The 26,035-nt window shown below is 44.7% G+C and overlaps 1 protein-coding gene across 1 annotated transcript in view; it reads left to right on the top strand.

Moving 5' to 3' along the window:
• LOC311247321 (uncharacterized protein) overlaps positions 1–1,265 on the top strand; it is a 163,589-nt gene extending 162,324 nt beyond the window's left edge. The window contains 1 exon segment of the mRNA XM_084337678.1: positions 130–1,265. The gene's annotated coding sequence lies outside the window, so the exon portion shown is untranslated.
• Positions 1,266–26,035: the final 24,770 nt, after the last annotated feature.

The raw sequence follows: 26,035 nt of genomic DNA, 5'->3' as shown, positions 1-26,035 counted from the left end.
GTATGGAAACCCCACTGTACCAGACTGTATTGAAGTGTTTCTCTGTGGTGCTGTCACTATGGCATGTTTTCATTGGACGGCTTCAGAGCATCTGTGTAATTTCTTGTTTCTGTCTCTACCTCCTTGCAGGTCTAATATCCAGCCGCTCCCATCAAGTTAAAGACAATGTTGCCACACGAGGAGAGAGGAGAAAGTATTTATTGGTCCAGCAAACATCATCATTTCACACGGACACTGAAGCCAGACGGAACACAGCACTGTTTTTAAAAAGCCACGTTTGAGCACAGCTTTTATATTGTTTTTCAAAAAAGAAAAGAGAAAGTTGATTTAAATATTCTTCTATTTATCATTTTTTCCCCTTAAGTACTGGTGCAGCAAGTTATTGTTCTCTGTACAATATTGGTAAACTGTAAATAATTGTTGTAATAGTTTACAAGGCAGTTTTGAACTGTTTTCCTTCTCTTTTCATCTTGTTGACTACTTTTGCTGCAGACTGCAATTTGTAAAATGGCAGACAAGTCTACCTTGGTATGAGAAGGTATCTCTGAAATCAGCCCAGAGTATGAATGTGTGTACTCTCAAAGTTCAAAGCAACACGCTATTCTGTTCTTAGATTAGGCAGCGTTCTAGTATGACTCTTACGACTTAGTCTTCAGTTAATGTCTGTTCTTTCGTTTCTTAATTGACCCGTGGTCAAGATTCCTTTTCGAGTTTTATTACTTTGACGTCGCTTTCTGTGTCTGGAGTCTCGTTCATCGCCACTTCTCGTAGTGCCTCCATCTTTTATACAGCTGACTCGGGGTCAGCTTCCTGGCGGGTCACCTTACTAAGACTTACTAAGCACTGGTCCCGGTTCAGTCCTCTTTATCGATATGACTGGTGGGAGAGTGGAGTGTGGTACGCCCTGCGTGAAGGCAGGAGGACAGACAAACTCTCAAAGATACTTTTCTCTTGTGTATATTTTCAGAAGAAAATGAAGATGGCATTAAGATGGGGGTAAAATGTACATTGTGTGTAAATATTTGCGCCAGCGAGTGGTGCACAGTGGTTCTAGTGTTTAGGAGCAGATTAAGGAGGATTGTGATTACTTTGTACATGTATGTATTAACCAGCGAAAAAGCAGGGGAATCACTGAAGTGCCCTTCTCAAACCAACAAGGAAACAAAGAAAGCATTTCAACTCATAGCTGGAGCGTGAATGTGTACCGAAGTGTCATATTTCTTGATCCTAACAAGTTCACACATATTTAATAAAGATGGATTGCTTTGTATCCAGAAGGAGGGTGTTGGTTTTCATTGAGTGTGGTAAAGACGTGTCCTGTAGCTCCAGAGAGAAGGTGTTCTCTGCTCCTCCAGGCCTGTAGCTCCAGAGAGAAGGTGTTCTCCGCTCCTCCAGGCCTGTAGCTCCAGAGAGAAGGTGTTCTCCGCTCCTCCAGGCCTGTAGCTCCAGAGAGAAGGTGTTCTCCGCTCCTCCAGGCCTGTAGCTCCAGAGAGAAGGTGTTCTCCGCTCCTCCAGGCCTGTAGCTCCAGAGAGAAGGTGTTCTCTGCTCCTCCAGGCCTGTAGCTCCAGAGAGAAGGTGTTCTCTGCTCCTCCAGGCCTGTAGCTCCAGAGAGAAGGTGTTCTCCGCTCCTCCAGGCCTGTAGCTCCAGAGAGAAGGTGTTCTCCGCTCCTCCAGGCCTGTAGCTCCAGAGAGAAGGTGTTCTCTGCTCCTCCAGGCCTGTAGCTCCAGAGAGAAGGTGTTCTCCGCTCCTCCAGGCCTGTAGCTCCAGAGAGAAGGTGTTCTCTGCTCCTCCAGGCCTGTAGCTCCAGAGAGAAGGTGTTCTCTGCTCCTCCAGGCCTGTAGCTCCAGAGAGAAGGTGTTCTCCGCTCCTCCAGGCCTGTAGCTCCAGAGAGAAGGTGTTCTCCGCTCCTCCAGGCCTGTAGCTCCAGAGAGAAGGTGTTCTCTGCTCCTCCAGGCCTGTAGCTCCAGAGAGAAGGTGTTCTCCGCTCCTCCAGGCCTGTAGCTCCAGAGAGAAGGTGTTCTCTGCTCCTCCAGGCCTGTAGCTCCAGAGAGAAGGTGTTCTCTGCTCCTCCAGGCCTGTAGCTCCAGAGAGAAGGTGTTCTCTGCTCCTCCAGGCCTGTAGCTCCAGAGAGAAGGTGTTCTCCGCTCCTCCAGGCCTGTAGCTCCAGAGAGAAGGTGTTCTCTGCTCCTCCAGGCCTGTAGCTCCAGAGAGACAGGAGCTACAGGCTCCTCCAGGCCTGTAGCTCCAGAGAGAAGGTGTTCTCCGCTCCTCCAGGCCTGTAGTGCAGCGCTCGGCTACATAAAGTACAGCCTGAACCGGAGAGAGGAATGGAAACCGTCTCCGAAATTCAATAACTGTGGTAGATAAACATCACCATGTTCACATCAGATGAACGGCTGCACATTGAAAACACCTTTTCTTGCAGTACACATATAGTACACATGTGCGTGAAAGCATTTGCACACACAAACAAAGGTTCTGACCTTCAACCAGTGATGTCATTGTTATCTGCTGATCCTTCATGGAGATGGTTGCCATCAGCTCAGTCGTAAACTGTGACCTGTGTGATGGATGGTAGAGGACCACAGGGAACCATCCTCTCACATTTCTAAGAGATGATGAGAGGCATAATATTAGTCTCTCTATACCAATTGCTAAGCTGCATCCTTGAAACAAGCCTTGTGTGTGCAACAATGTTGCTGTTTGCAAAATATATGGAATTATTTTTTATTTTTTATGAGTCACGTGTCTGTACAAGAATCCCAAACCTCTCAACCGGAGGAGGAATAGAACTCAGTCAGGCCATTGACTCAAGTCCCGCCCTCTTATCTTGATCCTCCAATCACAACTGTTTATTCCCTTCTCAGAGGGAAGGAACTGCTGTAATTAGAGGATCAAGAAAAGTGGGCAGGGTCAATTCTCCAGTCATCCCTATAGTATAGAAAGACTAGACAAAGCGGAGCGATAAAATTATTTGTCCAATGGAGAAATATCTTGGTTTTAGGACTACAACAGTATGCCCTTGTTGTATCTCACACAGAGGAATTACATCACATTGGCTAATCCTCATAGTGTGATGCTTGGGAGTCTCGAAATCTAATAAGAGTCCATGTTCACAACACTTTCAAAGTGGACAAACTGAACTAGAGTAGCCTCAGTCTGTTATGTTGACTGAGGTTATGAAGTCAAGACAGCTGTGTGAACCTGGACCCAGGCTGAGGCCAGTCAGGAGAGCTGTGTGAACCTGGACCCAGGCTGAGGCCAGTCAGGAGAGCTGTGTGAACCTGGACCCAGGCTGAGGCCAGTCAGGAGAGCTGTGTGAACCTGGACCCAGGCTGAGGCCAGTCAGGAGAGCTGTGTGAACCTGGACCCAGGCTGAGGCCAGTCAGGAGAGCTGTGTGAACCTGGACCCAGGCTGAGGCCAGTCAGGAGAGCGGTGTGAACCTGGACCCAGGCTGAGGCCAGTCAGGAGAGCTGTGTGAACCTGGACCCAGGCTGAGGCCAGTCAGGAGAGCTGTGTGAACCTGGACCCAGGCTGAGGCCAGTCAGGAGAGCTGTGTGAACCTGGACCCAGGCTGAGGCCAGTCAGGAGAGCTGTGTGAACCTGGACCCAGGCTGAGGCCAGTCAGGAGAGCTGTGTGAACCTGGACCCAGGCTGAGGCCAGTCAGGAGAGCTGTGTGAACCTGGACCCAGGCTGAGGCCAGTCAGGAGAGCTGTGTGAACCTGGACCCAGGCTGAGGCCAGTCAGGAGAGAGCTGTGTGAACCTGGACCCAGGCTGAGGCCAGTCAGGAGAGCTGTGCTGTGAACCTGGACCCAGGCTGAGAGCACTCCGCTGTCCACCATCCCCTCTGGAGGACCTACATGTTGTCTAATAGGCATGTTTACCAGGACACTGGAGGAAATGCCCAAATGTTTAACTCATTTAAATGTCCGGTGAAACAATGAAAAGGGAAACCACAAATCAAGTCTATTAATTAAACGCAGGGCTGCTTAAGTTGATGTATTGTATATAGGCAATCCTCATGATTGTTCCCTGGTGTTTTACAGCCTGTAAAAATAGACCACCAGTTAATATTACCAAAACTGAATATTTGATAAGATTTCCCCATTAAAGATAAGTTAATAACGATTAAGATTAAGGTTAAGATGGCTCGGTCATGTATTGAGGATGCCCAATGAAAGATTACCCAAAGTTGCCTTGAGATGGACCCCAGTTGGGAAGAGAAAGAGGGGTAGACCAAAGAACACCTGGCGAAGGACAGTGATGATGGAGCTGAAGGAGATGGGTCTTTCCTGGGACGAAGCGCAGGCCCAAGCACGAGACAGGATTCAGTGGCAGTGTATGATTGAGGCCTTATGCCCCAACCGGGACGAAGAGGATAAGTAAGTAATAACGATTAAAGTATACGCTTTGTGTCACATTAAGGGTGCGTGTGTGATCTGCCAGTGAACATTCATCTACATATCACAACACTGGCATGTTTTAAAGAGTGATCTCTACCTCCCCCTTGTGGACAGATAATATTGAATTTTTTTAGAGACCTATCCTCAAGATCAGCATTTATAAACAAAGACAAACCCTGGGATATCATATGAAATAGGATACTACTATTTTAATTCTTAAATGAATGGCCAAAGGTCTTCAGACAGGAACTGACAAAACAGCTAAACATATTTTTTAATACATGTTTAAGATAATGGTTTATGTTTGCCTCACGTCCCAAGAAAAACCAGTTCGAAAAACATCTGACGAGTCTTCACATTTTAGGCATGTATCGATCTGGGGAGTGAGGTTCCACCTATGATTTAGCCACCCATTGAAGATCAATCAAACTGTAAAAAGGTATTACAGACCATTTTTGTAGGTGCATAATCATTGACGGAGGTATAGATAATTTAATTTATATACAACTAAAGGTAAATGTTTTAATTGAATCTTTGAGAAAGTGTGTTTTATTGTAATCTTTACTTATTTACATGGTAACTACTATACAGTACCCAAAAGCAAAGATAAGAGCGATCACAAGAGCACAGCTACTCTTGACTTGCCATCCCTTGACATTCTCATTGGTTATTGCGGCATTCGCTTTCATTTGTTTTAATTTATGTATTCAATAAAACATTAAAAACATGAAAACTACGACTTATACTCTTATCCACTCTTATTAGCCTGCTGGGGCATTCATACTCTGTCTAACCACCATCCCTACCTCTTTGTTATATTTCGTAGATAGCTTACGCTCTGCTATATGGGATGTGACCTAGCGTGACCTTGAAAGAATTCCGCTACTTGCACCTTTACTTGTCCGGCCACGCCCCCTTCCGCCCATATGCATATAAGCGAGGGGTGTGACAGTACTCCGCCTTCCCAATTCATTCATTTCAGGAAATGAAATGTTCGCTATACGCACATGGCATGCAAGTGGTTTTTAGCTTAATTATTCTCTGTGGTTGCTGTTTTTCGGATCCTGAGGATGGCATCACCAACAATTTCCGTCGCAACCTCCTCTATGCGCCGCAGGGGTTCCCTAGTCCCACGTTCGTGGCGAGAGGGTGAGCCTCGGCGGCGCGCAGGGCTGGGTGCGCACCGTCCGGAGACTGTTGAGCGCCCCTCTTCAGTGAGAAGGCCCTCCGGCTCCGGCGTCCCCTCCGGGGATGACTTACGGCGCTGCTCGCTCCCGTCATTCGGTGAGCGGCTGTGGCGGATGGTCGGGCGGTTCCACCAGCATTCCCTCCTCCCAACCTCCGCCGTTTGCTGTGGCAAACGGTGCAGAGTGTGGTGCCACTCAGAAGCCGGCGAGCGCCCCTCCCTCGTGAGAGAGGTGGCTCCGGCGGCGACATCAAACGGACCCCCGACAAGAACGGGCGCGGCCTCTCTGATGGCAGACGAGTGAGGCACAAGCTCTCCACCTGCTTGCTCCCGCCGTTGCTCCCGGTGGTGAAGCAGGCAGGGCGCGTGGTCGGTAGTAGGAGGAAGAGTATGCAGGCCGCGGCGTTCAAGTCCCCCGGTCTCTGGGGAAATGCTGGTGCCAGAGTGGGCCCTCTGCCCCCTACCAGCACATCCAGAATGTTGCATGGAGGGGGCGGGGGTTTCATCTTCGGTGCCTCGCTGGCGGGGTCAGTGCTCAATTAAAAAGAGCCCCGACGCCAAATGGCGAGTGACGTGAGATGTAAACATGGAGAGAGAAGCTGCAGTGGAGCTCACCTCGAGGGGAAGGCACCACGCCCGGCAGCAGGTAAGGAGCGGGGCTATGCCTGGCAGGCTGTAGCCCCCCCCCCCCCTTCTTCCTTCATCTCTCTCTCCCTCTGTTTTCTCTCTCTTGTACACCAAACCCCCATATTACCCCCTAAAAACAACTATGTTTCCTTCGATAAAAATACCCTCTTAGGAGGGGCGGGTTTTTATTGAAGCAGCGTGTAAACGTTTCACTGAACGTGTTGTGTATACCTCGACGTAGAGTATTATGGGGCAAATTCTTGCTTGTGAATAGGAGCCGCTAGTGCTCGTGTGGCCAAGTTTTAGATAAACGTGGACCTAGGGCTCACGGCTAGTGGCTAGCTCGTGCTGTGGTTTTTCATAGGCGATGGCGTGTGCATATGCGATATGCTCGTGTGTGGGTTCGCTTGGGGAAAACAACACACGGCTGTGTGTCTCTTCGCTTTACGTGAGGTTGGGTGGGTGGGGGGGATATAAACCGTTCTATGGATGTGTTATATCGATTTGGTGAAAGTTCTGACTAGGCGTGTGACGGGGAGGTGGCGCAAAACGAGTGTTCCCGTCAGCGTCGAGCAGGACGGGCGTGGGGCTACATTAGTTGCCCCTCTTCCGCGTTAAAGAAAAAGCTCTTTCTCCTGCCTTATTCATCTTACCCCTTATTCTTTCCCCCCTCCTCGAAATATTACGTTAAATAAAAAGTCCCTCTAGAGGAGTGACGAGTTTTTGTTTGTAACGAGCATGTCTTTATTCACTGTGTATTTTGGGGTAGCCATTGTACGAAATAAATAATGAGGGCCCGTTGTTTGTCTGTTGTAACAGCTATAGTTGACGGGTGGCGTTCTCTTGTGTGTGGGGGGAGTTGTGGGGTTCATGTGAGAACACACCTTTTTAAACAGGCGTAGACTCTGAATTCACAATTGGTGTTGCTATCATGTTAGCTTGCAAGCAATGTACATAGCACATAGCCAAGGGCGCGGCCCCTCTCTTCACTCAGTCTGTGTTTTTTCACGTGATAAAGTGAAAGGCATGGCAGACGACAAGTCTTTCGCTTATGAAACGGTGACGTGGGGCTGCGGGTGAACACGCCTTTTGAACAGTTGCAGCCCTGAGCCCATGGTTGGTAGCTAGCTGCTATGTTGATTGTTCATGGTGAAACGAGTCTTTCATTGTAAACACAGCTCGCGGCTAGTGGCGCCACTCCATGCTTCACCTCATGTTTTCGTATTTTACGTGAGGGTGGGCGGGGATAAACCCTTCCCCTTTTTTCCTTTGGGTATGTTTATATCCTCAGTGGGATTCTGATGATGAAGGGGGAGGACGTAGCTCAAAACGAGCGCGCCTCTTCACTCTGGGACCTCTCGTGCGCGTTAGCGTCATCACACGAGTGTGTAGGGTTCCACCCCGTCAGCTTCCTCGACTTCAGGGCAATATTTGCATACCCTGCTGTCTTGGGGAGAAGGGTGGGGCTGGGGTTCCCAGCAATGGAAAACATCACAGGCTTTCGCGTTTTCTTATTGGCCCGAGAGATATATCCGTGAGTTGAGATCTGCGTGGCAGGTCACTGAATTGGAAATAGGGGACCCTGATGCAAACAAGACAAACGTCTTTTTCTGGTCTGCATCCCCTTGGCAATTGTATGTATTGAGCTGTGCTGTATTGTACCCATTCTGCAATATGTTAAATACAGTTTTCATTCATTTATTCACTCACGTCTTTTTAGAGGTCTCTCCGGTGTCTTCCCCTCTTGTATGAGCGGAATTTGTGACGGATGTCTTTTTCCCCCAGGCTCTGTATATAAACCCTGTGTCAGCGTCCTTCGGACCGGTTCCCTCCTGGTTCTACCCAGACAGGGGGGAGAAACGTTGTGGGGGCTCTTTCTTGTTAGAATTCGCCCCCCCCCCCCACCGTTCTCAGGTTTTACGAGCCTACACGCTGTTCATATCATATTCATATCATATCAGCGCTTGGTCTTACGGGACCGGTATTAGCGCTGGCCCGGGCGTGTTTTTCAGGTGTTTATTTGAATCAGCCTTCGGGACCAGCGCGCTCTGGTCTGGCCAATGGCATAAACTGCGTTTTTATGCGGTCGGCCGGAACGTTAAAAAAAAATGTATCTCTACCGAGCGCCAGCTCACTAGGCTAGCTCGAGGGCTCGCGTGCATCTCCGGGGGGAAATGACGGGGTAGATCAAACATCGGCGGGGGGGGTTTCGCGCCCGTTAGGTGGGCCACCGGGAGCTGTGCGTTCGCGCGCAGACCGCTTTGGTGGCGCCCCCTGTGATGTTTTTTGATCGAAACGTGTACCTATCCCCCTCTCCTTTGGAGAGGTGCGGCAACGTGTAAGGGCATGGGACTCATCCTGTGAGGTTTGATTAGATCCAGCACTGAATGCATTTAGTGATTATTATCATGACAGCCGTTTTGCATTTCCTTGATAACGGACCAGAGCCGGCTCTGTAACGGAGATAGGACCCGTGATGTGACGTCACACGAATGCGACTGCTCTGGAAATGCGTTGGAAAATCTGTTGGTAAAAGCAATGACGCCTGCCGCGGACGTTAAGTTGGTGAAGTTTCTATAATTTTACGAAACGTGTGAAGACATTTTGATCGATTTCTTTTTTAGTTCATGTTATTAGATTAGGCAATTATTGTATACACATGAAGCACTAGATAGACTATTTGTTTAGTTAAATAGTTGTCATTCTATATTTTTAAAGAAACATTCCCATCAGGCATCTCGCGGCACCCCTGGCAGCTCTCAGCGGCACCCCTGTGTGCCGCGGAACCCCTGTTGAGAACCGCTGGCATAGGGCGTCTTGCATCCGCTATGATGGAAACGAAAATAGAGGAAGAGTGAGTGGTGGCCATGCCCAGTACTATTATAGTACGGCAGTAGGGGCGGGGCCTGGCAGGTGCGGGGTGTATGTTTTGGTTTATTCGTTGATGGAGTACAATAGGTACATGAGATGAGGTATATCTCGGTATGGCTTAAGAGCGGGACGCGATGCCAATACGAAATATAACTAAATTTGAAAGTTTAATTGCATTGACAAGTTGACAAATACATAACTTAATGCATCTTAACATGAACATAAACAGGAACACATCTTTAGGCCATCCTATATAAAAATAAATAAAATAAGAACACTCATTCACTTGTTACAGTGATGGCAAATGTAGGGTCTGGGCACTCCATGTGACAACCAACCCCAAAGAAAATGTGACGACCAACCCCAACTGGAATGTCTTGATAGCATCAAGTCTAACAGCCATCTAACAACTAGTTAGCTAGCTAACAACAATCTAAACTATAGCTATCCCTTCACACTTTTTAAGGGTAATAATTGTTTCATTATAAACCAATTGTGTAAAAGCCTATAGAAGAAAAATACTGAGGAGCGGAATATTTACAAATGGACATGAAAAACACAAAAAGTCCTCTCACCTCAAGTGCAGCTGTTTCACTCCAAAGATGACAACGTAGGTGAACTCTGACCCCAATTCTCGACATTTAAATACCAAAATATGGGAGACAGGACCCTCTGGTGGTGAAATATAATGAATGTGACAGCCTACCCGTGTAACAACGTCCCCCGTTCTCCCCTATACTCTGAGATAATGAGACCATAAATTATTCTGGGGTGGAACTTGTTTGCAGCACTATTAAGGGCTATTAAGGGGCATTTTCTATATCGTCTCCATAGCAGACGTTGAAATTCCATCACATAAGGACAATCTTACACACGTCTGGTCCAAAGTCTGAAAAGCACTGGCCATGAATTAATGGAAATTTGCCAAATTAGGCTAATCCATGGATTGCAATGACTGTACATTAAGTAATTAAAATCCATGGATTAGCCTAATTTAGCTAGGACACATCATGGAGTTCCTGTGGGGCGAAAAAGATCTTCACGTCTTGTAAAACACATGACATCAGATGATTTATTTTTCCGTAAACAGCTGCAGAGACTGTTCCACCCCGTAGCTACGTAATCAAGATCTTCGTGTGACAGCGCTGAAAAACTAAACGTGCACTATAGCTGCCACTGATTTAAATCTGCTGTTAATAACTGGCTCGGGTGGAAAGCTGCCATGAAGTCAGTCAAACCAGCCTCTCATGACCACTGTCTGGAGGTAATTAGCTGTAATGAACAGAAAACAAAACACGGATCACTCTTGTCAACTGTGCCCAGCTGTCTCTCCTCCTCACGCTCAAAGAAAAACCAACACATTGCGTCGTGCCACGGATGGATTTGTGTCAAAGTGCCCTTGAGCAAGATACTTAAGCCCTAATTTCTCCTGATGAGCACCTTGCATGGTCACCTCCGCCGTCTGTCTGTGAATGAATGGGTGAATGTGAGGAACAGAATGGTAAAGTGCTTTTGACTCTGGGAGACTTGTACGACTAGGAGGCTCTGGGAGACTTCTGGTGGATCCTGCTGGATGTCACTCACTTCACCATAATTGATAAATGACAGAGCATGAAAAAAGAAAATACATTATTGTTGGGAACCACTTCCAGTGATGAAGCTAAGCTAGGCTAACGGTCCAGGCGTTCCCTAAGCAGGTTGAGGGGTGCAATATAAATAAATGTATCATATCAAATGTATCATATCATGCAGAGAGACTAAAAATGTATGTATCTTCTTGTCTAACTCCAGGGAAGATGTTAAATAAGCTAATTTGCCAAAATGTTGGAGTGTTCCTTTAAAAGCTGCTATATAAATGCACCATTTACCAAGTCAAAGGTCAAATTAATCATGTTCCTGTACAGCTGAAGACACAATGGCAGGGCAGTAGTTCTAGAGTGAACAATGAATAAAGCAAAAATAAACTACTGTATCTGAGCACTTTAATTGTCCATTGTTTTATGGAAAGGCGTATTAAATGTATATACTGTTTTCACACGAGGAGAGACATTAAATGTATACTGTTTTCACACGAGGAGAGACGTATTAAATGTCTATATTTTCACACATGGGCTGTTTCTGGAGTAATGAGAGTCGACTACAATGACCTAATAAACGGAGCTCCTACTACTCTTCTATTTGTCCCTCCTGTCTCCTGTGCCAAGAAGTGCTAAAGTTTCCACTACCGTCAGCATAAGTCTTTCCAGCCAGACGGTGACAGTAGAAGAAAAGAAACTCCTGAAAAAACTGAAATGTAAAAATAACCAGTGAATATGATCCTTACTGTAGCGACTTCTACAAAATGAAAAATAGACTTGTTGAAAACATTTAAAATAGACTTGTTTCTGAGACCCCTTGATCTTTTTGGAAGTCACTGTGGAGACCATGTGCATTTTTGGTTGTAACAGATGTTAGATGCTGTTAACCCTTTCACTACCACACCACAAACCCTTTCTGTCATGGTTCCGGCCAGGGATCCTGTCCGAACAATATGAACAGTGGTTTTCTGCCGCCCTCTGGTGGCCAAACGCAGCAGCTCCAGATATTGGGCCTTCTCAGGCCTTTATGTCTAAGTTTGCTGGCTGTGTTTAATTCCATTAATGCTTTGTTGCCTCTGTTCATGTTGTGTGGTGCGTTTTAGCTTGTGTTTAAAAGGCTTATCTTTTACATATGTTTTCCTTACGGTTCATCCCTTTACATATGTTTTTGTAAAGTGTTGATAACTTTACATGTGTTCCTTTAAGGGTTCATCCCTTTACACATGGTTTTAATAGTGTTAACATATTTTCATATGTTTCCATTAAGGGTTGTTCTTTTACATATGTTTTCCTTTTAGATATTCCCTTTACACATGCTTTTATGTATGTTGTGAATTTTCTTGTACTAATACCTTGTTCACCAGCCCTGGCCTCATACCAGCTGGTTTTCATTAGTAATCACAGGCTCTATTTAGACCTGCCCGTTCCTCACATTCATTGTCGTGCCATTGCATTGTATTGATTCTCATTAGTTGTGTTCGGTCACGTAGTCACCTGTATTTCCCCGTGAGTCCGTTCCTTACCCTTAGTCCATTTTTGCCAGCTCTGCTGTGTATAGTTTGTTTTCGGGTTTTACAGTTCGCTTTTGTTTTGCAACGTGTATCCTTGTCGCAACTGTATAGTAAAAGCCTGTTCACTTCATCCCGTCGTCTCAGTCTCTCTCTGCTCGTGTTACCTGCACTTGGGATCTCCTCTCCTATTCCCACACCGGACCCTCACACTTTCACTTCCACACCACAAAGGGTTAACCCTTTCACTACCACACCACAAATGGTTAACCATTTCACTACCACACCACAAAGGGTTAACCCTTTCACTACCACACTAGACGGCTAACACTTTCACTACCACACTAGACGGCTAACCCTTTCATTACCACACTACAAAGGGTTAACCCTTCCACTACCACACTACAAAGGGTTAACACTTTCGCTACCATTCAAGAGTTTAATTCATCACATACATACCAGGGCATACAGTGAAATGCGGTTGGCCATGCCCGCTTCGATTGTGCAATAAAACAATAGTAATAGTAATAATAATAAAAAGAAAACTAGAATAGACATGGTAAATAGACATGTTAATAAATCGCTTAAAGGCACTGGAGCCTATGTACATTCCTATACAATGTGCAGTTTTTCTTCTATGTCCCTATGCTATACTTGCTGTTACTAACTATACACATTTTCTTAAAGTGTCCTTTTCCTTCCTTTAAAGCAGGGGTGGGCAATTATTTTTCCCGGGGGGCCGAATGAGCAACTGAAAATATGTTGGAGGGCCGGGCCAAAATTCCAAACTCAATTATGCATAATATACATTTTATTTCTATATGAAAAGCAGTAAATGGCATTGTTTTGACCCCTGGTAATAGTGTATGTTATTATTTGGCAATTAAAAGGTGAGGTTAGCTTTCAAAAATATAATTTATTCAAATATAATTTATTTCCAAAATGATAAACAAAATGTGAAACATTAATAACAAAGGGCATGTATGAAAAAGTGCTATACAAATAAAGTTATTATTTTGAGTTTCATATACTATTGAAACAAGGATTTTCTTAGCTTTCTAAAGACATCACATCATCTTATAGCCAAAATAAACAAGACATGTCACTGAACTGTGTAAAGAAAAGTGTCCCATTTCACTTGTTATATTTCCACATTTTAGTGTTCTTCAGCTCTTTTTTTTTTCATTCAGTGTGATAAATCCAGTCTCTGTTGAGCTTTAACAAGTCCATCAAAGTCAGGTTGCATGTCTGAGGTGGAGATGCGAAGCACAGCTGCCAGATGTTCATCAGTGAGAGAGGATCTGTACCTGGACTTGGTAAACGTCATGACTGAGAATGTCTGTTCACATATAGGTGGATCCAAAGAGAACCAACATCTTCTGAGCATGTCTTCTCATGTTTGGAAACTTCTCCTCCTTGAGAGCAGAGTAGAACTCTAGCTGCAGCAGTGATGCTGACTTAAAGTGCTCTTTCAGTAGTGAATCAGACTGCAGGTCAATGAGTTCAAGCTGAACATCAGTGGGTGCACTATCAACACTGCAGGTAAAGGGAGAGGAAACCAGCTGCATTTCATCCTCAACCTTTTTGAAATCTTGAAAAACGCCTTGAAAATTCACCATGCAGTGCTCCCAACATGGATGAGTACCTGTGCCGGTGATCAGCTGATGGTTTGACTTCTTTCAGGGTTTTCATGTGTTTGAGATTGTTGCTGCCTAGTTGCCTTGAAATTAATTGCTACTTTGTCATGAAGGCTTTCACATGGCTATGCATTTCATGAGCAAAAATGCCCTTGCCCTGCAGTTGTGTGTTCAGTAGGGATGGGTACCGTTCACATTTGAACCGATACGGTACCCAACGGTACCCTTTTTCTGCACTATAGTCTCCAAAAATGTAATCTACCTACCTCAGTTGTGAAAAAAGAAATCCAAACTTCAAATAACCACACTTTCGACAGTTTTCGGCTTGCCCCGACTGCTTTGTTGTTGAATCAAGTCAAATCCTAGGTAAGCGTATATTGTGCGTGTGAACGTTAACATGAAAAAAAATAAGTAAAAAAAATAAATAAAAAAAATGTGATTTCTTTTATTTAAAATTTTTTTTTTTAAATGTATTATCATGTAATCTTTCGCGGGCCGGTCAGAATCATCCCGCGGGCCGGGGCCGTACAATGCCCAGGTCTGCTTTAAAGTGTCCTTTTCTTGTGTTTAAAGTGACCTGTGATGCGTTTGTGTGTGTGCGAGTGCAGAATCTTGTGTTGTGTGTAGGGATGTCCGATATTATCGGCCTACCGATATTATCGGCCGATATCGGCATTAAAATGTGATATCGGTTGATATCGGTATCGGAAATTAAGAGTTGGACAATATCGGTATATCGGTATCGGTAAAAAAGCCAATATCGAGCATCCCTAGTTGTGTGCGTGTATGTGTGTGTGTTCATGTGTGCTTGTGTGTGGAGAGATCTGTGTTCATTGTTCTGATGGCCTGAGGGAAGAAGCTGAGCCTTAGTCTCTCTGTTCTTGTTGCATATATACAACCACAGCAGCTTGAACAGGCTGTTATTGGGGTTGTGAGGGTCCTTCATTATTCTACAGGCTCTGGATTTGCACCTCCTATTGTATAAGTCCTGCAGGGTTGGTAGTGCAATACCCGTAGTCCATTCTGCTGAGCTCTGTAGGGCTTTCCTATCCTGGGCCGTGCTGTTTCCAAACCAGGCAGTGATGTTCCCAGTCAGAATGCTCTCTACAGCCCCGGAATAGAAGGAGTATCTTCCCTGATACTCTGAACTTCCTTAATGGTCTCAGGTGGTAGAGGCGCTGTTTTGCCTTTTTTACCACAGTGGCTATGTGAGTTGACCATGTCAGGTCCTCTGTGATGTGGACTCCCAAGTCCTAGTGTAGCCTAATCTTTATCTACAACTATGAAAATAAAACAGAATGAAATTGTATTTATTTTATTAATTAAAAATGTCGAATGTTGATTTAGAATTTGAATGCCAAAGTAACGAACGAAGCTTTGAACGTTCTAACATTTGGGCTCAGCCCTACTTTGAAGTGTGGTAGTGAAAGGTTAACCATCTGTGGTGTGGTAAGTGAGGTTGTTACCAGGTGGGGTGGTGGTGGCTTAATGGGCTTGAAGGTTGCTGGTTTGATCCCTCGACTGGCAGGATAATCTGAGGGGGAGGGAGTGAATGTGCTTTCCCCTCCCTCAACATCCACAAGTGCCCTTGAGCAAGGCAAGTAACCTCCCCCCAATCAATTCAGGCTTGCAGGTGTACTGAGTTGATTGACACCTGCATGTGCATGACACTTAAGGGAGGTGTCAATCAACTCAGTACTGACTTCTACATTTATTGGTGGATGTTAGCAATGACCTCTATACAATGGGTTAACCCTTTAAGTATACCACTTACATTAGACACCCTAGCAACCACCTATAACACCCTAGCAACCACCTAGAAACACCCTAGCAACCAGCTATAACACCCTAGCAACCACCTAGAAACACCCCAGCAACCAGCTATAACACCCTAGCAACCACCTATAACACCCTAGCAACCGCCTAGAAACAACCTAGCAACCACCTATAACACCCTAGCAACCACCTAGAAACACCCTAGCAACCAGCTATAACACCCTAGCAACCACCTATAACACCCTAGCAACCACCTAGAAATACCATAGCAACCACCTAGAACACCCTAGCAACCACCTAGAAATACCCTAGCAACCACCTATAACACCCTAGCAACTACCTAGAAACACCCTAGCAACCACCTATAACACCCTAGCAACTACCTAGAAACACCCTAGCAACCAGCTATAACACCCTAGCAACCGCCTAGAAACACCCTAGCAACCACATATAACACCCTAGCAACCACCTAGAAACACCCTAGCAACCAGCTATAACACCCTAGCAACCACCTATAACACCCTAGCAACCACCTATAACACCCTAGCAACCAGCTATAACACCCGAGCAACCACCTAGAAACACCCTAGCAACCACATAGAAATACCCTAGCAACCATCTAGAAACACCCTAGCAACCACCTATAACATCCTAGCAACCACCTAGAAACACCCTAGCAACCAGCTAGAAACACCCTAGCAACCACCTATAACACCCTAGCAACCACCTAGTAACACCCTAGAAATACCCTAGCAACCACCTAGAAACACCCTAGCAACCAGCTAGAAACACCCTAGCAACCACCTATAACACCCTAGCAACCACCTAGCAACCACCTATAACACCCTAGCAACCACCTAGTAACACCCTAGCAACCAGCTATAACACCCTAGCAACCACATATAACAACCTAGCAACCACCTATAACACCCTAGCAACCACCTAGTAACACCCTAGCAACCACCTAGAAACACCCTAGCAACAACCTTTAACAACCTAGCAACCACCTATAACACCCTAGCAACCACCTAGAAACACCCTAGCAACCAGCTAGAAACACCCTAGCAACCACCTATAACACCCTAGCAACCACCTAGTAACACCCTAGAAATACCCTAGCAACCACCTAGAAACACCCTAGCAACCAGCTAGAAACACCCTAGCAACCACCTATAACACCCTAGCAACCACCTAGCAACCACCTATAACACCCTAGCAACCACCTAGTAACACCCTAGCAACCACCTAGTAACACCCTAGAAACCACCTAGAACACCGTAGCAACCACCTAGAAACACCCTAGCAACCAGCTATAACACCCTAGCAACCACATATAACACCCTAGCAACCACCTATAACACCCTAGCAACCACCTAGTAACACCCTAGCAACCACCTAGAAACACCCTAGCAACAACCTTTAACAACCTAGCAACCACCTATAACACCCTAGCAACCACCTAGAAACACCCTAGCAACCAGCTAGAAACACCCTAGCAACCACCTAGAAACACCCTAGCAACCAGCTATAACACCCTAGCAACCACCTAGAAACACCCTAGCAACCAGCTATAACACCCTAGCAACCACCTCTTTTGTATCTTTTGAACCGTTTGTCATAGAGACAATCCAGACCCTCTCCCGTTGGCCGGCGGTGCACAGGCATCACCCACACTTTCACAATTTCCCCCGCGGAATTGTCTAGTTACTGATATTATTGATAATGTAATGTAATATTAAATTAATTGAATCCCAGTGTGAAGGCTGATTGATTAGAACTATTTATTAATCAATTTGAAACAACATATTATTTTCTAGATGAGGCTTGGCGTGGTGGTCGATGCCGCTCTCCTCCAGAGGCTTGGCGTGGTGGTCGATGCCGCTCTCCTCCAGAGGCTGGGCGTGGTGGTCGATGCCGCTCTCCTCCAGAGGCTTGGCGTGGTGGTGGATGCTGCTCTCCTCCAGAGGCTGGGCGTGGTGGTGGATGCTGCTCTCCTCCAGAGGCTGGGCGTGGTGGTCGATGCCGCTCTCCTCCAGAGGCTGGGCGTGGTGGTGGATGCTGCTCTCCTCCAGAGACTGGGCGTGGTGGTCGATGCCGCTCTCCTCCAGAGACTGGATGTGGTGGTCGATGCCGCTCTCCTCCAGAGGCTTGGCGTGGTGGTCGATGCCGCTCTCCTCCAGAGGCTTGGCGTGGTGGTCGATGCCGCTCTCCTCCAGAGGCTGGGCGTGGTGGTGGATGCCGCTCTCCTCCAGAGGCTGGGCGTGGTGGTGGATGCCGCTCTCCTCCAGAGGCTTGGCGTGGTGGTGGATGCTGCTCTCCTCCAGAGGCTGGGCGTGGTGGTGGATGCTGCTCTCCTCCCGAACCCGGGGACGTGGTGGTGGATGCTGCTCTCCTCCAGAGGCTGGGCGTGGTGGTGGATGCTGCTCTCCTCCAGAGGCTGGGCGTGGTGGTGGATGCCGCTCTCCTCCAGAGGCTTGGCGTGGTGGTGGATGCCGCTCTCCTCCAGAGGCTGGGCGTGGTGGTGGATGCCGCTCTCCTCCAGAGGCTGGGCGTGGTGGTGGATGCCGCTCTCCTCCAGAGGCTTGGCGTGGTGGTGGATGCCGCTCTCCTCCAGAGGCTTGGCGTGGTGGTGGATGCTGCTCTCCTCCAGAGGCTTGGCGTGGTGGTGGATGCTGCTCTCCTCCAGAGATGAGGCTTGGCGTGGTGGTGGATGCTGCTCTCCTCCAGAGATGAGGCTTGACGTGGTGGTGGATGCTGCTCTCCTCCAGAGATGAGGCTTGGCGTGGTGGTGGATGCTGCTCTCCTCCAGAGATGAGGCTGGGCGTGGTGGTCAATGCCGCTCTCCTCCAGAGACGAGGCTGGGCGTGGTGGTCAATGCCGTTCTCCTCCAGAGGCTGGGCGTGGATGCTGCTCTCCTCCAGAGACGAGGCGGTGCGTGGATGCTGCTCTCCTCCAGAGGCTGGGCGTGGTGGTGGATGCTGCTAACTGTACTGTTACAGTCCCATCATCCAGCTGCTCCAAGAGTGATTCATTAGTGGAAACCAGACACCTAAAACAACAGCAGTCATGATGTACAGTATGATATACATATATTATGAAAAAGCAACACACGCATGCGCACACCTACACCTACACACACACAGACACACACAAGATGCATTCCCTACCTGTGATTGGTCAGTAAAAGCTCAATGTTATACTCCAGTTGTCTCAGGTGTTCCTTTAGAAGTTTGGCATGTTGCTGCAGACACTGTTTATCACTACCTGTACACACATGCACGCACGCACACACACACACACACACACACACACACACACACACACACACACACACACACACACACACACACACACACACACACACACACACACACACACACACACACACACACACACACTGTTGTGTATCCTACAGTATGACACTCTGATTTGTCTATTAATTTGATGTGTCAGAGATTGTCAACTCAACTGGTCACCGTTTCGACAGGGGAGTCTTGTGTTATGCTGGTTAGTCTCAAATCATAATTCTCCTTCACTAATGCCAAAAGCCTCTTCTTAAGGCAATCCTGCAAAACAGAACAAGGAATGCCATAATTTCTGTGAATGTATTTGATATTGATATGCATGATGGTCGTATTTACTATGTATTTGCTATTTGCGAAGTTGGCCTATCACCAACACCAGACCTTGTCATAATTTTCACTTAAAATGTTGTTAATTTACCCTAACCTTAAAGGGATAGTTGCCCTATATCTTACTTACCAACGATATTGATTAGACTTCTTTCTCAGCACAATCCATGCTGTTCCTCATACTAGCTCTGGCTAGTTAGCCACAAACCAATGCAAAGTCAATAGGGTCAAGCATCTGAGCAAACTGACTGAAATCTACTTTGCAGGGAGAGAACTCTCCCCTTCTCCCCTGTTGCCACCCAACCCCACTGCCCATAGGTGTGGTTTCTCATAAACAGCAAAGCCTCCAGGACAAGAGTTCATTTTGCAGAATAATTATACAGAAAGATGATACATTTGGCCCAATAGATCCATTCTAATCATATCGGTGGTGAGATAATTACTAGCTGTTGTTGAGTCTGGGCCAGTTTCCTCTTGACTGGTCCCAGTTCAGCATCACTACCATCCCTTTCTCTTTCTTCATCTCTTTTTCCATCTCTCTCTCTCTGGTGGGGAACAGCCGGGGGAATCAGGGCAGAGAGAAGGTCATAGGCCCCACCTGCAAAGCACAGTCACTGTGTGAATATGGCTCCTAATGTTTTGTACAACACAAGTATAATTTATGATCCATCATTTATGGTTAGTCTCCTGTTTGTACTGCCAATGCACAAGCACACCATTACTTCATTGACAAGCCTGTTGGGGATACTTGGATCGATTCTTTGGTGATAAGTGAAAGAGTAGCAGAAAACAATCAATATGTGTGTTGATGAATTTCATCTGTCGTGTTTTGAGTTGTTTGTAGTTTAATCCTCATCTCCTTGTATCATTAGGCTGCGGTTACATTAGGGCCATTTCATTTAGTTTCATTTAGCTTTTCAGAACGCTGAGTATTGGCAGGCAAGTAAGAGTTAAGTTAGACGTCGTTTTGTCTCGTCTACTATATACATGTAGTACAATGCCAAAGCAGTAGGTGGCGATGTAGTTCAAACATGAAGGCCATTTTCAACCAATCAGAATGGTTGAACGTGCCACTACACTTCCTGCTAAAAAACAACAGTCCACCATCTTTAAATACCTCACATGAGCCATTTAGCCAACGTAGAATTTATTTTTCAGCAAGAAAACAAAGTGCAATAAACAAAAACGGATACATTCACTGTGTGTTCTGCCTCTCATTTGTTGATGAAACAAAACCAACATCAACACAATTTACCACCAAGAGCGGATAGTTTAGTCTCACAAAAAGATCTCTGATGTTGTTAGTTACATGCTAATGTGAATGGCATTCTCCATGTATATAGTTAGCACCGAGGCTATTAACGTAGTAACGTTAACGCTAGTAGAAATGGATGAAAACTTTATTTAACAGATTGCAGAATGGGTACAATACAATACGGCTCAATACACACAATTGTTAAGGGTATGCAGACTGTTGTAGTTTGGACTGGGCTCCAAACTATTGACCATAGCTGTCAACATTGGCATTTGAAAAAACTGGAAATTTCGCCCGCCCCCTCCCAATGTAGTCTCCTCCCCCTCGTATGTATATCTGTTAGGATGTTTGTTTGACAGCTATGACTTGGACCTCTCTGCTGAGCTGCCTCGTCACTGCCATCTGCTGGTCAAAACCTGTATGTACCCATTACAATCTGTTAAAAGTTTTCAAGGGTACACTGAATCCTAAATCTCCACTAGGCAACCACTTTCAGTCCAACAAGGACTGGGTGAACTACTAGTTGCTACATTCAATTAATCAGATACCTGGTTGAAAGTGAAATGCTGTGAACATCCCTGCATTAAATGAATGGAAGTGTAAGACAAATTCAGTATAAATTCACTTTATGTAGTAGTATAGCATTAACATGTTCATATTTATTGAAATCTTACAATTCATACATAAATGTTATGATGAATTGAAAATGGGGGAAGAAGTCCTTCTCTGGTCTGCATCCCCTTAACAATTGTGTATTGCGCCATACTGTATTGTACCCATTCTGCAATCTGTTAAAGTTAGCAATCAATCAATGTATTACCATAGTGTCTTTTAGGGCTGTCTCTGACTAAGGATTTGGATGGTTGACTATGATTGGCCAAAATTTGCTGTTAGTCGACTATTGGTTGACAAACGTTTTTTTTTAATAAATTTTTTAATTTATTATTTATTTGTTATCATTCCATTTGGGCTGTGGGGGTGCTTAATGTCTGAAGGAGTCGACTGAAGGCTTCTTGTCCTCTGCAAAAGCATGCAATTGGTCCACTGATGGATACATCTTGATATTTGTCTAGTCTAGTGTGTTCATTAGATGGGTGAAATCCTCTTTCAGTGCCTCTGTGCCTGTTTTCATAGGCAGTTAGCCTCTGGTATGCGTGCCATTAGCGTTAACCACGCTTCTAGGCCTATTTTCTTTTGGAAAGAATGATAAAAAAATAAAAAAAATAATTATTATAAATATATATATATATATATTTTTTTTTTCTCTTTTTATTCTACTAAGAGGTTGGCTAGTCGACTACGGCTCCTTTCGACCGATTAGTCGACTAATCGACTAATAGGGCTCAGCCCTCGTGTCTTTATACATTCATCACTGTACATATTAATACTACAACTCAAGAAGAATCAAGAGGTTTATTTGTCACATACATACAGTAAAATGCGGGTGGTCATGCCCACATTGATTGTGCAAAATACAATAAAAATAGGCATAGGAAAAAGAATAGGTAACACAAGATATGCATGATAAAAAAAGACATGCCAAGTTCCTGAAAAACTGGTTCCTATGCTATGTACACTACAATATACAATTGTAACTCTTAATGTATCTAAACTATACAATACCTCCTTCCTTTAAAGTGACATTTTGTGCAAAATACAATAAAAATAGGCATAGAAAAAAGAATAGGTAACACAAGATATGCATGATAAAAAAAGACATGCCAAGTTCCTGAAAAACTGGTTCCTATGTACACTACAATACAATATACAATTGTAACTCTTAATGTATCTAAACTATACAATACCTCCTTCCTTTAAAGCAGGGGTAGGCAACCCTAGGCACGCGTGCCTGCATAGGCACGCGGGGCATTTTCATAGGCACAGGGGGCAGCATTAAACATTTTAAATTTTTTTTGCTTTGAATTATTATAGTGAAATATTTTGCACTGTTGTCGCATTTATCTTGTTGAAATCCTCCCACAGGTTATTTTTACTACCACATATTTAATTGAGACCCTTTATTTGTTATTTCAATTTAGCTGGAAATACATTGCTACATCATTCAGTAACATTTGCAGAGCCTTATAACAAAAACATTATTACGGTCACCATTGTGACCAGTGGGATTAATCAACACATTTTATTATTTATTTTTCTATTTCATTGAACATTGCACATGTTAAAAGCCATTTCTTTACTCAAAATGTGAGTATTACCAGGTCAACTTGTGTTCTTAAAACAATGACAATAAACATAGTTTTATTAGGTTGAAATAATGTGGTTGTGTACTTATTTTTCTGTTAATTTATTATGGATTGAAAACTGAAAAGCTTAATGCACAGTAACTGAACTCAATATTTTTAAGTTCTGGTAACTTATTATTATTTATTTTTTTACAGTGTAGTCTTGCGATCAATCAAAACTTATTTACATGATATACCTCACATTCACCCTCCATTCACATCCTGGTGTTCTCCTGGTGTTCTCCATTAGGCCTGTAGGTGGAGCTATGACAGCACACGTACAGTACACACACCGATGGGGTGTGATGTGTCCAAAAATGAATGGGCAAATGTGAGTGAAATGGTCGCACTGTATGCAGCTGTTTGTCTGCATTGCATTCCCCCCCCCCCCCAAACTCAGATTTAAGGTTGATACAACCATCATAATAATATTGTTAATAATAACAATAACAATAATGATGTAATAATGTAAACATTTTCATTAAAAATACCTGATTATGAGAAAAAAAAGTACGATGCATGGAATATTGTTGAGGCACACTAGTTACAACTATATTTCAAACAGGCACTCCATGTCAAAAAGGTTGCTGACCCCTTAAAGTGACATTTTGTTTAAAGTGATCTGTACTGTACATACATCTGATTAGTATTGTATATTACTGTTGCACTTTACTGTTACATTTGCACTCTGGTTGGATGCCAAATGTCTTCGTTGTACTGTATAATGACAATACATTTTAATCTAATCTAATTAGACTGTTTTATCACTCTGGAATGGATGGGGGATACCACTTCATTCCCTGTGGGGGTCTCTTGCATCGGCCAGGGACCTGTTGTAGGTATAGGTTGCAGACCTCACATTTCTCAACACCTTCTGAGAAGGAGCGTATTTGTGAACTGGACCAATGCGATTGATCTTGCATGACAGCAAAGCACAAACAGTACTGTTGTCCAATGCCATTCTGTTTTCTGTGACAATCTTCTTCACCATACTGAATACCCTTTCAGAGCTGGCATTGCTGTGTGGAATGCATAACAGAGCCTTCATAAGTCTCGTCAGCTCACTGAACGTCAAGTCCTTGCCTAGAAGGCCCCAAAATCTGTCAATTCTGTCTTCTTGGGGGAGCTGCTTGCTGTCGGTCACCTGGTAGTCGATGAGTTCCAGTCTCAGCCCATCCAGATTCAAACTCAACTGAGGGAACAGGGCTCCTAGCCTTGTCACTGTAAAACAAAACCATACAATACATTATACAATATACAATACAATACTTCCTAACACTCAAAGTATCTTGCCACTTGTTTTTGCTGTCTTCAACTGGAAATTATAATTCTATTCTAACTGGAAACGTATTCTATCCGTCTTCAACTGGAAACTGTTGCTAATATCTACCTGTCTTTAAAAAGGGTTAACTGGAAACTTCTAATATCTACCCGTCTTTAAAAAGGGCTATCTTCAGGTATCTTCAACTGTTTCTATACCTGTCATTGGAGTTATGTCAAGCCGCGATGCAGGGTCTAGCACTGTCCGGTCCTTCAGGAGTTGGGAGTCGATTGGAAAGCAGGCGAACATCTTTCGTAGAACTGCTTCATAGAAGGCTCTTACTGTTCTAAAACAGAGTAAAACAATAATATTCATTAGTGTCATTTCAGGCACACAACAGACTTCTCATTCTGTTACAAGTTGAGATCATAACTACAATAATAATATACTCACTGAAATATTTTCTTCCTGGTTGAGACAGGGAGTTCTGCCTGTTGGATGAATGCGCTTAATTGTCTGTTCTCCAATGAAGAGATATTCATCTGCCATCTGATGTCCCTCTCCATAGTTCACCTCCTTGAGAGGCACATCCATGATGGCCCTGGCTGGTATGAGGAAGCCCAAGAACCGCCTGATCAGCCGACACATATCGTGTTCGAGTCTGTGAATCTGGACTCCCTCCGACTGTAGACAGACAACAGTGAAATGATAAGCATTATCATAATATGATATTATGTGATATTTATATGGTAATCCCTCACATTATGACAAGTCATGACACCCACCTGAAAGGCTGTGTTGAAATCAGCCAAAGGCTTAAGAGCAACACTTAGGAACATAAAGTATGTTCTCATAACAGGATCATTGAGATGGCTTGCGAGATTACGAACTTTGGCGTTCCTTTCCACGTCCTCATGGCTGTTGAAGTATGCCTATATAGGGAGGCAATATATGGTGAAAATAATCAATGGAAACATACCATAATACATGGAGATATCGGCTGAGTGGAGTTTAGTATTACAATCTTACCTTCAAAGCGTCCCACTGGTTGAGTACTCTCTGTATGCATGTGTGCAGACTGAGCCATCTGGTACTGCAGTACCTCAGCAGCTTCAGGCTGTCTGAGTCTGTAAACTCCACAAACTCCTTGTAGAGCTCACATCTCTTTGCACTGAAAACAAGAACATATTTTGTAGGTAAAAACAAAGAAGTTCCAGGCACTCTTCATATATATACTCTTCATTTAAACACTGCATTCACACTACAAGAACGCTGCAGCCCTCCTTCTTGTTCTAGTTTATATTTGGTAGGTAGTCTGCTCATGGTGTGTAGGCTACTAATATATGGGATTAGTTATGAGTGTGTGGGGGGGGGGGGGGGGGCATAAGGGAGAGATGGGGGTACAGGCAAGAGGAGAGAAATTGTAGATTTTACCTTTTGTCAAAGTGGGTGTATGTCCCCACCAAAATGTCCTCCACTGGAAATGTGGCTGCTTTGATTCCACAACCAGTGGCAAGCTGGACAAGGTGGCAAATGCAGCCCAGGTCCTAGACATTAGGCTGGCTTCCCCTTACTCTGCTAATAACATAATTGTGCCTGCCTTTCATGACACTTGGGTTGTCGGAGTTGAAGGCAATGAGGTTCTTCCATGGAATTCCTCTTTTGCTATTGGAAAAAAAGAAAGATATGCCCATAAAATAACCTGACAAAAGCTGCTATGCTCTAATATTAGCTGTTACAATTAAATGCAAACTAGGTAGACAGTGAAATTATCTTACCTCAATGCTTGGGATAACTTCTCATATAAGTTCTCAGCATTACCCACATTGCATATGGGCATGTCTAGGAACTTCGTCGTCACCTCCAGATTGGACTCATCGTAGATTCTTGCAAGAATGACGAATTCTTTGTTGTTTTTTCTGTTGTTCGATTCGTCGCACAACAATGAAAAAGGTTGAGCTTTACATATGCTTGTAACCACATCATCAAACTCCACAGCTATGGCACCTGTTGAGCAAAAGAGTCCAGTGATTTGATTTGATTGTCCTTTATAT

The sequence above is a fragment of the Notolepis coatsorum genome, assembly GCF_963971535.1.
Source record: "Notolepis coatsorum genome assembly, chromosome: 20".
Classification (NCBI taxonomy): Eukaryota; Metazoa; Chordata; class Actinopteri; order Aulopiformes; family Paralepididae; genus Notolepis; species Notolepis coatsorum.
This window is presented reverse-complemented; position numbering and strand designations above follow the sequence as displayed.